The following is a 12643-nucleotide window of genomic DNA, read 5'->3' on the forward strand; positions in this document are numbered from 1 at the left end:
CCAGCAGCAGCCGCTGCAGCCGCCCCTGACAGTGAGCCCTGAGGACACTCGTGGTACTGGCCCTGACAGCTGAGGTGCGTACCAAAGGAATGACTTCAGCCGGCCCAGACTCTCAGGTCTTCCCATATTCATAGAAAAGCGCTCAATTCCTTAACTTGAGATATCTGGTTTTCTTTAATTAAAAGCAATCTTTTGATGTTCTGACCTCTTGGTGTTTTTGCAAAAAGGCCTATATATCCTGGCTTCCCGTCACCACCCCCCTCCCGCCCCTCTTCCTCTTGGAAGAGATTCTCAGTGTTATCTGAGATGCCACGTCCCAGGCTTAAGTCCTCAGAGTTGTCCACCGAATAAAACAAAACTCTCAACTTTCAGGTTGTGCTTTTTTTTTTTTTTTCCCATCAATAAACAGAGGAAGAGCAACTGATGATCCAGCTACTAGAAACGGGTTAGAAACCAAGGCAAGTGTGGATGGATCCGGGTATGTATGTGTATGGCCGCCCCGAGACTCGATCAGGCAAGGCGTGTGGCCGAAGGTACCTGTTTCTACCGGCTGCCTTTGTGTTGTTTCAGCCTGAAAGACCTAGCACAGCTTCTAACACATAATAATAACAATGGAGAGCTTATTTCTTACTGCAGTCCAGACACTGTGCCAAAACCTTTGCACACACAATCCCAATTGATCTTCGCTGAAGCCCTGTGAGGAAAGTACAATTATTATCCCCATTTTAGAGGTAAGAAAACAGAGGACTCAGAACATTTTGTTGTTGTTCACTCGCTCAGTCCTGTCCGACTCTTGGCAACCCCATGGACTGCAGCACGCCAGGCTTCCCTGTCCTTCACTATCCTCCGGACTTTGCTCAAACTCATGTCCATTGAGATGATGATGCCATCCAACCATCTCATCCTCTGTCACCTCCTTCTCCTGCCCTCAAACTTTCCCCGCATCAGGGTCTTTTCAGAACCTTACTTGAGGGCATCTACTTAGTGAAAACGTTGAAGCTGCAATCCAAGCACAAAACCCTGACTCTGGAAGCCTGAGCCTAACCGCTATGCCAGTGCCCCCTTTGGTGGCACATACACTAAGCCCTGTGCCACGCTGCTTCAGAGTTTACTGACTTAAACTGGAAAAGGACAGATGTAAAAAGCAGGGAGGTAAACTGCCAGAGTCTCATTTTGCAAAATTCACAAAGACTGCGTTCAGCTTGGACCTGGGCAGGGGACAGCGAGCAGCGACAGGAAGGACACTGTCCACCGGCACCGCGGCACACCCCACCCGCAACGTTCCAGAAATGACCGCCTGCAACCACAGCGACCTGGGCTGGGGGTGGGGATTGCAGGCACCGCAGGCCTCCTGAGAAAAAGGAATCCTTCTCAGGTAGGAGAAGGCGCCGTTGCCATGGCGACCACAAAACCTTGGCCCAATCCTGGGGCAGTAGCCAGAGATTTCAGAAAAATAAAATGAAATTGAAAAGAATCAGCCTCTCTCGGCCACGGCAGCCGTCCACAAAGACACAGTGTCTCCGTCGGGCCCCAAGTCTAAACAGATGAACCTCAGAGGCCCGGAGGTCGATGAGGAACCCTGCGCAGGGGTGAAGCATCCTTTCATACCGGGAAGTCCCAACGCCCGGGCTCAGCACAGCTCTGCCAGGCGGCTGCCAGGGTAAACACAGCGCACCTCTCCGAGCGGCCCACATTCCAGCCGTGGGCCTCCCGCAGCAGCCGCCGGCCGGCTCCTCACAATGCTGGCTTTTTCCCTACACGTCAACCCGCATTTCCCCCACCCGGCAAAGCCCTGGAGCCCCGGGTGACCCCCTCTTCAGCCCTCCCTGCAGCTCAACGCCTGCACTTTTCAACAGAAAAGTGTTAGTCGCTCAGTCGTATCCAACTCTTTGCAACCCCAAAGACTGTGGCCCGCCTGGCTCCTCTGCCCATGGGATTTCCCAGGCCCAATACTGGAGTAGGTAGCCTATCCCTCCTCCAAGGGATCTTCTTGACCCAGGAATCGAACCGGGGTCTCCCGCATTGCGGACAGATTCTTCACCGTCCGAGACACCAGGGAAGCCGGTTGTAATTCCTCTCAAGCAACGGTTCCCCGATTAAGACCCGCATGTGGAGTCCTGGGGTCACCGCCCTGTCCCCGAGGTCACCTGCTCATCGCCAGGCACAGACAGCACTGTACACACACGCGGAGGGGACTCTCAAGACTCGGACCCACACTGGAGGAACCCGCCACCCACCATGCTGCACCAGGGCTCGGCCACCTCCCAGAAACTGCATAAATCCTGCCCTGCGCTAACATCCTTTCTCCCTGCAGTGAGGTGCCAGCACAAAGTACTCAATGCCTAGACCGCAAAAAAAAGACAAAAACGATGAAAACCTACCCAAGTCCTAAAGGTTCCTGTATCTCAGAGAGGTCCAAAGGACTGACGGACGCCATCTAGTTAGAACCTGCTGATGATAGGTTTCATTATCCTTTACTTTTACATTATATTACATTCAATTTTTTTTTCATATTTATACTTATTTATTTGGCTGCGCCAGATCCCAGCTGCAGCATGCAGATCTTCTAGTTGCCTGTGGGATCTAGTTCTCTGACCAGATATCAAACCCCAGGCCTCCTGCATTGGGAGCTCAGAGTCCCAGCCACTGGAGCACCAGAGGAGTTCCTTTACATTTATAGTTTGTTTCATGCAGAAATTATGGAAGCGTTAAGCAGAATTTTTAATAGGTGAGAGAAAACTGTGTATCCCCCAAGGGGTTAAATTACTTTCATTTGTCTGCATTCCACTGTTGTTGCCTTTTTATCTTTCCAGAGAACTTTGACTATTATATCTGGGCTGAAGTTTAATTAAGCTCCTCAGAAGAAAAGAATCAGCATGATTACCCCCATTCTATAAAAGAAGCCCCGATGACATAACCAAGGTCAGAGGCCCAGCTGTTCTCGCAAGATCAGGACCAGAGCACAATCTAGGTGAGTCTAGGTTTCTATCCAACTTTCCAGAATACCCTTTGTATCAGCAGGGCTCCTGTCCTGAGCTGAACTGAGACCTGAGAGGATTAGGGAGACAGGTTTCCTCTCATAAACGGTAACAGTGATTGCTGATGAAAGGGGAACTGGGGAGATGGAGCCTGGGGTGAGAGGGAGACTTTTTTCTCCGCCTTTGAATTGTGTACCATATGTACGAACCAACTCTTCAGAAAATAACTAACTTTTAATTTTAAATGTTAGCTTAAATGTAATTTAAAATTTAAATGTAATTTTAAAACTTCCTTTTATAAATCAATCTTATTCTGCCCCCAAACTAATGGAATTGAAACATACACTGTGAATATTGTGATCCTTAGGTCTGGTTAGAGCCGTGCCTGGGAGGGCCCACAGTCAGGTTCAAAGGGAACAGGCTGGGACAGGAGAGCCTGGACCCAGAGGGCCCCCTCTACATCCTAAAAGGTGCATACTTCAGTGAAAATAAAATAGCCAGCTCTCAATTATCTGTGTTAGCGCAGAAAAGTCCTGGCATTGGTAGTTTAAATGTTGTTGCTCAGTCGCTCAGCCTCTTTGTGGCCCCATGGACTGCGGCACCCCAGGCCTCCCTGTCCATCACCAACTCCCAGAGTCTGCTCAAACTCATGTCTACTGAGACAGTGATGCCATCCAACCATCTCATCCTCTGTCATCCCCTTCTCCTCCTGCCCTCCATCTTTCCGAGCATCAGGGTCTTTTCAAATGAGCCAGCTCTTCGCATCAGGTGGCCAGAGTATTAAAGCTTCAGCTTCAGCATCAGTCCTTCCAATGAATGCAGATTAAAAGTTATATTTAATTTATGTTCCGCACTGGGATGTCTCTGTACACCTTGGAATATGCATCTGTTTCGTGCCTTGAACTTAAAACATTGCAAACTAAAAAAAAAAAAAAAAAAAAACCACCCAAACACTGAAATACTGGAACACTGTCCATATTTTTCCTTTGTATTCATCAAAATGCTCTTGGCTACAGGAAACAAAACTCCTGACAGAAGCTGACTTAGACAATGGGGATATTTACTGTCTCACAAAACAGAGAGAACACAGGTCAGGGTCTCGGTTTGCTGAAGTAGCAGCTCCGCAACGTCAAGGCCCATCCCTCTGCTCTGCTGTCCTCGGGCCGCCTCCTCCTCAGGCTTCGACAGGACTTCCCGGCATCTTCTCCAGACGTGATGGGTTCAAGGGGAAAAAGTGGAGCCGTCTTTCTGTAGAACAAGGAGAAATCCCATCTTTCCAGAGAACAGGGAAGCCTCTCCCAGAATGTTCCCGCCCCCACATTACCCCAGACGTCCCCGCAGGCCTCGTTTCCTCATGCGCCAGAGCCAATCACTAGTGGGGGAATGGGGTCACTGTGATGGGTTTAGACTAATCAAAGGGAGGAGAATGGATGCTGGCCTGTAAAACACAGCATCTGCTGCCTACACCGTCCGTCATTCCCCCAAGAAGCCCCTGCCTACAGCCACGTCAGGAGAGGTGTCACATGGGAACAGGCTGAGGTTTTTGCATAACAATAAGTATCAGTTTCGGAGAAGGCGATGGCACCCTACTCTAGCACTCTTGCCTGGAAAATCCCATGGATGGAGGAGCCTGGTAGGCTGCAGTCCATGGGGTCGCTAAGAGTCGGACACGACTGGGTGACTTCACTTTCACTTTCCACTTTCCAGTTTCATGCACTGGAGAAGGAAATGGCAGCCCACTCCAGTGTTCTTGCCTGGAGAATCCCAGGGACAGAGGAGCCTGGTGGGCTGCCGTCTATGGGGTCACACAGAGTCGGACACGACTGAAGCGACTTAGCAGCAGTAGCAGCAAGTATCAGTTTAGATTGAAATGCCTCCCTCCCACGTCCTTCTGAGATGGGTTGGGACCTGGGACCCTTTGCTGCAGTGCCTGCACCTAGACAAACATCTCCTCAAGCAACAAAGTACAACGAAACTATAAGAGACTAAAAAATAACCTCGAACTTCCCTGGTAGTTGAGTGATAAGAATCCACCTGCCAATGCAGGGGACATGGGTTTGATCTCTGGTCGGGAAGATCCCACATGCCCTGGGGCAACCACGCCCGTGGGCCACAGCTGCTGAGCCTGTGTTCAAGTCCCTTCTACCTGTGTGCTCCATGTGATAGGTAGGTCTGGTCGCTCAGTCATGTCCAACTCTAGTGACCCCATGGACTGTAGCCCGCCAGGCTCCTCTGTCCATGGGATTCTCCAGGCAAGAATACTGGAGTGGCTTGCCATGCATGTCCTTCTCCAGGGGATCTTCCAGGATTGAACCCAGGTCTCCTGCATTGCAGGCAGACTTTACCAACTGAGCCACCAGGGAAATCTGCAAAAAGAAAGACAAAGCTCACATCACTTGAAAAAAGCAACTTAGATGGAAAAAGTGGAAGTTTAGTAAGCCATTAAAAGCAAGATTCACCATGAGGGAACACAGAAGGCTGCCCGCCCATGTTCAAGGTGAATGTGTCTATTAAGATGGGTACCATGTTCATTATTGTCATTTCCCAGAAATCTACCTGAGCCAAAGATATCTTTCAAGGCTACTGAAATGTGTCAGATGAAATGTGTAGGATTCAGGTGTCAGAAAAGAGTCTCATTGACTCAAAGGTTCATTGTGCCAAAGGTCTCACCCTTAGCAACTGCACCCTCCCTAGCAGCTCAGAAGTGGACGCTTAGGGAGTGCTCTCATTAAAGGCATACAGTCCCCTGGGAGAGGGGATGGATTGATGGCTGGCTGAGATAACAACCACCTCTGCCACACAGAGCCCCAGTTAGAGGTTAAGAAGAGAATTGCCTACAAGCAATTTACAAGGAGCAGCTAGGAAATAAAACATGATGTCAGATGGGCCTTTGAAAACCAATGTGGAAATCTGTTCCTTTATTTTTTTCTGGAAAGAAACAGAAGGTACAGCCACTGGCTACATTTATTTTTGGAGCAGGGAGAAGGGGAAAGAAAGGGAATATATAGAAAAAGATGTAGAATATGGATTGATCTGATTCAACCCTGGAGAAAAACATTCATCTCCGTGTGTCAGGGTTAAGAAGGGTCACATACTCGTGACCTTGCTATCAGAAATGCATGGCTTAGTCTTGCTTTTTAATAGCAGAAAGAGCAAGAATGCTGGCATGAGGTCATTCTGGAATCAAAAACGGAAACATATGAATGCCTGGTTCATCTTCCACCTTACACAGCCACATTGTGTTCTGGAGCAGTATTCCTCAAGATTTAATGTATAAATCACCCAGGGACCTTGTTCACATGCAGATTCCAACTCAGATGTGGAGCAAGACCCAGGATTTTGCCTTTGTAGCTGTTCCCAGGGAATTCCCTAGCAGTCCAATAGTTGGACTCTGCACTCTCACTGCTGAGGGCCTGGGCTCAGTCCCTGGTCAGGGAGCTAAGATCCCACAAGCCAGACTGTGCGGTCAGAAAGAAACTGAAAGGTTGTTGTTGAATCACACAAAGACGCTGGGATTCTTGGCCCCCGGATGAGAAGAATTCAATCTGGGGCCAGAGACGAGGCTTGATCGCTCAGAGCTTTGTGTAATAAAGCTTTATTAAAGTATAAAGGAGATAGAGAAAGCTTCCGACATGGGCATCAGAAGGGAGCAGAAAGAGTACCCCCCTGCAAGTCTTCAGCTGGATGTTATATAGTCACTAGCAGTCTGTTAATAAAAGAAAGGAATGTCTTAAAACTCAGAATGGCACCAGGCCCCTCACCCATTTTGGGATAATCTTGCATTTTCCCTCATGCATTTTGGGATAATCTTGGCATCAAATGGTTTATCCTGGGCCATAAAATGATTAACTTGAATCTTGAAGAAGGGCAGATCACCATATAAATAGTTTTATTTACATAGATTAGGGGAACAATATCTGAGTATAACATGCTGGTTTGTCAAGTAGGTTCTGAGCCAAGAGGTGGAACCGACTTGAAGACAGAGTCTGGGGTAAATGCATAGCACATTAGCATAGCTTAAGACAAACATTTCCATGAGAGAAATGCATTGGTTATCTCTAGGTTTGAGAATAGTTAACTTCAGGTGAAACCAGGTGTCATTATGGCAACACAGTATTTTAAAAGAAACCTCTTTTTAAATTTGTATAGAGAAGGAAAAAAATATCACTAGCTTGTTTCCTCCTGCCGCTTAAGAGAGAGAAAAATGTCTGACGCTTGCAGGCTATTTCCTCTGTTTGGAGACCCCTGGCCTTTCTGCCTGTTACCCTCCCAAAACCAGGTTCCCTGGGGATGCCAATGCCGCCAGTCCAGGACCACATTTTGAGTAGCCAGGTTCTCGGGTATCTGTGATTGGGCACACTGCTACTGCTGCTATGTCGCTTCAGTCGTGTCCGACTCTGTGCGACCCCAGAGACGGCAACCCACCAGGTTCTGCCGTCCCTGGGATTCTCCAGGCAAGAACACTGGAGTGGGTTGCCATTTCCTTCTCCAATATGATTGAGCATAAGGTTTATTGAATTAAGAGTAGGTGTGATTTTAAAATGCCTGAAGGTTAAAACAGAGAGGAACCTTTAAGAAAGATAAATCAGGTTACTACCCAGCGTATGTAAATAACTCCTACAGCTCAACAGCAGTAACAACAAAAATTTTTAAATGGGTTAAAACTTGAACAGTTATCACCAATCGTTAGGAAAATGCAAATCAAACCACAGTGAGACACCATTTCACATATGTTAGAGGGTATGTTATTTTTAAAAAAAAAACAGAAAATAACAAATACTTGGAAGGATGTGGAGAAACTGGAACTCTTGCACTTTGCTGTCAGGAATTTAAAATGGTATGGCTTCTATGAAAAACATTCTGTAGTTTCTCAAAAAATTAAACATAGAGGATTTGGGGGAAATGGAGAGATAAGAGGCACCTGATATGAAGAACTAACTCATTGGAAAAGACCCTGATGCTGGAAAAGATTGAGAGCAGGAGAGGGTGGCAGAGGATGAGATGGTTGGATGACATCACTGACTCAATGGACATGAGTTTGAACAAACTCCGGGAGATAGTGAAGAATAAGGAAGCCTGGCGTGCTGCAGTGCATGAGGTCACAGAGTGGGGCACAACTTAGTGACTGAATGATGACAAAGAGGCATCAGGAGAAAATAATCTGAAAAAAGAACATACAGATTCTTTTTTAGATTCTTTTATATAGATCGATAGATATCTGAATCATCTTGCTGTACACTTGAAACTAACGCAACGTTGTAAATTAACTATATTTCAATTTTTTTTAATCAAATTAAAAAAAAAAAAAGAAGCACCAGGAATATTTCTCTTCACCTAGACAACAACAGCACTGGCAGAATCTATCTGATATAACTAATTTGGAGCTCTGGAGTCTATTGAAGGCTTGCAAATTCTGGGGGCAGACTTGGGTGGTAAATTGCAGTTAATTGCAGTCAATTTCAGTTTTCAGCAGCAGTAGCAGCTACCTATCCGCCAACCCCAGCCATGAGGCAGGCAGCTGTGCATGTGTTCCTGGCAGAGCTTGGACACAACTTCCTAGAGCCAGGGTGGGCAAAAAGGAGCCTGTCCTCCGAATATCAGTGCTCTGTGCTCTGGTCACTGACTGCTGCTTCTGATCACAGAGGTGCAGGTAAGAGACAGGCAGCCATAGTTGTACCTCCCCACCCCCACTGTTGCAAGCCCCTCCCTCTCCAGTTAAAGTAACCAGGGAATTTAAAGGGCCAAGGCTCTTTCCCCAAGTCCTTCATTTCTCTCTTTTTTCATGTTTGGGAGCCAGCCATTAAAGAGTAGGATGTTCAAAAACAACTGCATATATGAGGAAAATTAGAAAGTAAACTCCACATACCCAGTAAAAGGCTCAGAAAAGACCTAAGAAGGTTTTTAGTTTACACCTCAGGCTGCTTCTCCCCACAGAGACAACCTGCAATAATAAAAAGCAATAACAAAGCCTGGAGAAAGGGGAGAATTTGACTTCTAGAATTACCTCATTATTAGATTCAAATGTCCAGTTTAAAAAAAAAAACAAACCCACAATGCATGTAAAGAAACACAAATACATGGTCCATTCAAAGAGGTAAAAAAATCAACAGAAATTGTTCTTGAGACAGACCTGATAACTAATCAACTAAAACAATTACCTTAAAAACGCTCAAAGTTTAGAAAATGATGTAAGAATAAAATGGAAATATCAAAAAATAAATAGTAAACCTAAAAAGAAACCAAAAAGAAATCCCAAAGCTGAATAATACAATAATTGAAAAAATCACCTGGGGGTTTATCTGGTGGCTCAGATGGTAAACAATCTGACTACAATGCAGGAGACCTGGGTTTGATCCCTGGGTTGGGAAGATCCCCTGGAGAAGGGAAAGGCTACCTGGGAATGGCTATTCTTGCCTGGAGAATTCCATGGACAGAGGAAGCTGAAGGGCCACAGTCCATGGGATCGTAAAGAGTTGGACATGACTGTCTTTCACTCACGCAGAGGTAATTCAAAGGCGGGTTTAAACAGGCAGAAGAAGGAAGCAGCAAACTTAAAGAGAGGATGCGAAACTGAGGAACATAAAAAGTGAACAGAGCCTAAGGAACCTGTGGAATGTCAGCAACCAGATCAATATACGCACTGTGGGAGTTCCTGAAGGAAGAAAAGAGAAAGGGGCAGAGAAAAATATGGGAAGAAATAATGACTGAGAACTGCCCAAATCTGATGAAAGACAGTACGTACTTACAGTGGAGTACTGCTCAGCTTTTCAAAGCTAGGAAGTTCTGCAATATGCTACGACATGGATAAACCATCAGAACATTACACTAAGTGAAATACACCAGTCACAAAAAGACATAAACTGCATGATTCCAATCGTATGAGGTACATAGAGTAGTCAAATGCACAGACAGAAAGTATGGTGGTAGTTGCCAGGGGCGACAGCAGTGGGGGATGGAAGTTAGAGGTCAGTGGGCATAGAGCTTCACTTTGGGAAGATGGTAGAGTTCTGGAGATGGATGATAATAGCAGTTGTAGAATATACTTAATGCCACTGGAACTAAAAATTGTTTAAAAGGTGAGTTTTCTGTTCTTTAAATTTTACCACAGGGAAAAAAAGAAGGTTAGCCAATTTAATCCCCCAGTTTCATGTGTGAAGCAGGAAAGACAAAGGATTATTGTGAATGACAAAGAAGATGGCTTAGATCAGTTAATAGGCATAGCTGGCTGGTGATGGAACCCTGAGACCTAACTCCCAAGTCCAAGGTCTGACCTCAGAATTCTGATGCTATGCTGGTCTCGAATGGTGCACAGACGCAAGCTTGTGTAGTGAAGAGAGAAAATGAAGTCTAGAGTCCAGGTATAATTCTGCCATTGTTGACTGTGACACATTAGATGAACCCTGGACTTTGCTGGGAGAGTCCTCTTCTCGGTAAAATATAGAGACCGATGACATTCTCATCAGCAAAGTGAAGAGAATGTCTTCCAAAATATTTTGCTGGAGATACTGCTCTCAAGAGATATCTGTGAGAGGGGGGCAGGGAATATGGTTTCGTAGTCAATATTTGGGAAATTCTGCAGACTGAATCTCTTTCTTGGATAGTCACAAAGTACATTAGCATGTTAAAGACTCTGAAAAGTTCTGTAGTAAAGAAATCTGTTGGTTTTTTTCTTTACCCAGCAATTTTAGTTGGGGCTCCGAAAGCAGATGAAGAGACAAAGATTTGAGTGAAAGTATTTGATTTGGGAAGAGAAGGGAAACAAGGAAAGGAAATTGAGAAGCAAATAGGGAAGGGAGGGCATCCTTGAAGGAGGCATTATTAAGCCAGTTGCCACTGGGGGCAACTGGACCTGAGTCCCACTGGGACTTTACTGGTGGTTCAGTGGTTAGGACTCTGTACTTCCAATGCAGAGGGCCTGGGTTCAATCCCTGGTCAGGGAACTAAGATCCCACACACCACACATTGTAGCAAAAAAAAAAGAAAAGAAAGAAAGAAACTTATGTGATGCCTGTTCATAGCTAAATTATCATCTAGTCCTAAACACTGACCCTCCTCTTGCATGCTACAGAAGGCTGACCTCCTTCAAGGGCCCGTGGAACGACAGACTCCACCCAGGCTTGGCAGGCCGGAAGTCTCAGAGACAGGCCCCGAGCTCCCATCACTTCATCCCTGGGAAGTGTGGGTATCTGTTTCTCAGGCTTTCCTCCCAGAGGTGACCTGAGAAAGCAGGCCATCTCATCTTTCACCACATTCATCCTTTGAAATGGAGAGGTTTCATCTAGGTTCTCAAGTTTGCAGGTTTGATTTTTTTTTTTTTTCCAGTTGTATATGGACCACCTGAATTATTTGCTTGTGTTGACAGAGAGAATTCTTACCTGAGCCTGTGGAAAATCTGAGGTCAGAGATCAGTAACTCAGGGCTAACATCATAGCTGTCGGTATCAAAGAAAAAAAAGAAGGACCAATGCTTCATGAAGAAATGTGGTCAGCTCTCCAGACAGATGGACGGTCCCTAATGAAGCATCTGCTGAACAGTCAGTCCGTCCAACACCGCTGTCAGCATCCAGCCTCACAGCAAGGCAGCCAGAGCCTCGCTTTGGGTGGAAAAAATTACACTGGCCTTCGTTCAAGCCTCCTCACTCTCTTTAGCTGACAATTTTAAAAAGAAATCAAAAACCAGAAAGAATTAGAGGTTTGCCGATTTTTTTCCTCACATCCAGAGGCTTTCCTGCTCCTAGGAAACATGAGGTTCATCCTGAAGCTCTGTTTACACCCTGCACAAACATATCAATAATCGTCCAATGATACACATACCTCGACTGTATTTACAAAATGTGAATATAAATTATCTGGCAAATCATATTAATGTAAATACACTTAAGGATGTTTGAGTGAGACAATAAATGGATCTGTTTGTAAATACCAGATGCCAATGCGCAATCACTTCAGTGGGTTCATCCAAGAGCCTGATGCTGTGCTGAGGGGTAAGGAGACAGTAGATTAGCTTCCTTGGAACTGCTGTTTCTGCAGCAAAAGTGGGTCAGACATCCGCCATTTAATACGTTTCAACTTCACACAAAAGTGAATGACACAAACCCTGGGTTCAAGGAGTCAGTGGCTCAGGAGAAAAGATTCAGTTCAGTTCAGTCACTAAGTCGTGTCAGATTCTTTGCGACCCCATGAATCGCAGCACACCAGGCCTCCCTGTCCATCACCAACTCCCGGAGTTCACTCAAACTCACGCCCATCGAGTCGGTGATGCCATCCAGCCACCTCATCCTCTGTCATCCCCTTCTCCTCCTGCCCCCAATCCCTCCCAGCATCAGAGTCTTTTCCAATGAGTCAACTCTTCGCATGAGGTGGCCAAAGGACTGGAGTTTCAGCTTCAGCATCATTCCTTCCAAAGAAATCCCAGGGCTGATCTCCTGCAGAATGGACTGGTTGGATCTCCTTGCAGTCCAAGGGACTCTCAAGAGTCTTCTCCAACACCACAGCTCAAAAGCATCAATTCTTCGGCACTCAGCCTTCTTCACAGTCCAACTCTCACATACATACATGACCACAGGAAAAACCATAGCCTTGACTAGACGGACCTTTGTTGGAAAAGTAATGTCTCTGCTTTTGAATATGCTATCTAGGTTGGTCATAACTTTCCTTCCAAGAAGT

This window comes from Bison bison, unplaced genomic scaffold, assembly GCF_000754665.1.
Source record: "Bison bison bison isolate TAMUID 2011002044 unplaced genomic scaffold, Bison_UMD1.0 scf7180017864232, whole genome shotgun sequence".
NCBI classification, from domain to species: Eukaryota; Metazoa; Chordata; class Mammalia; order Artiodactyla; family Bovidae; genus Bison; species Bison bison.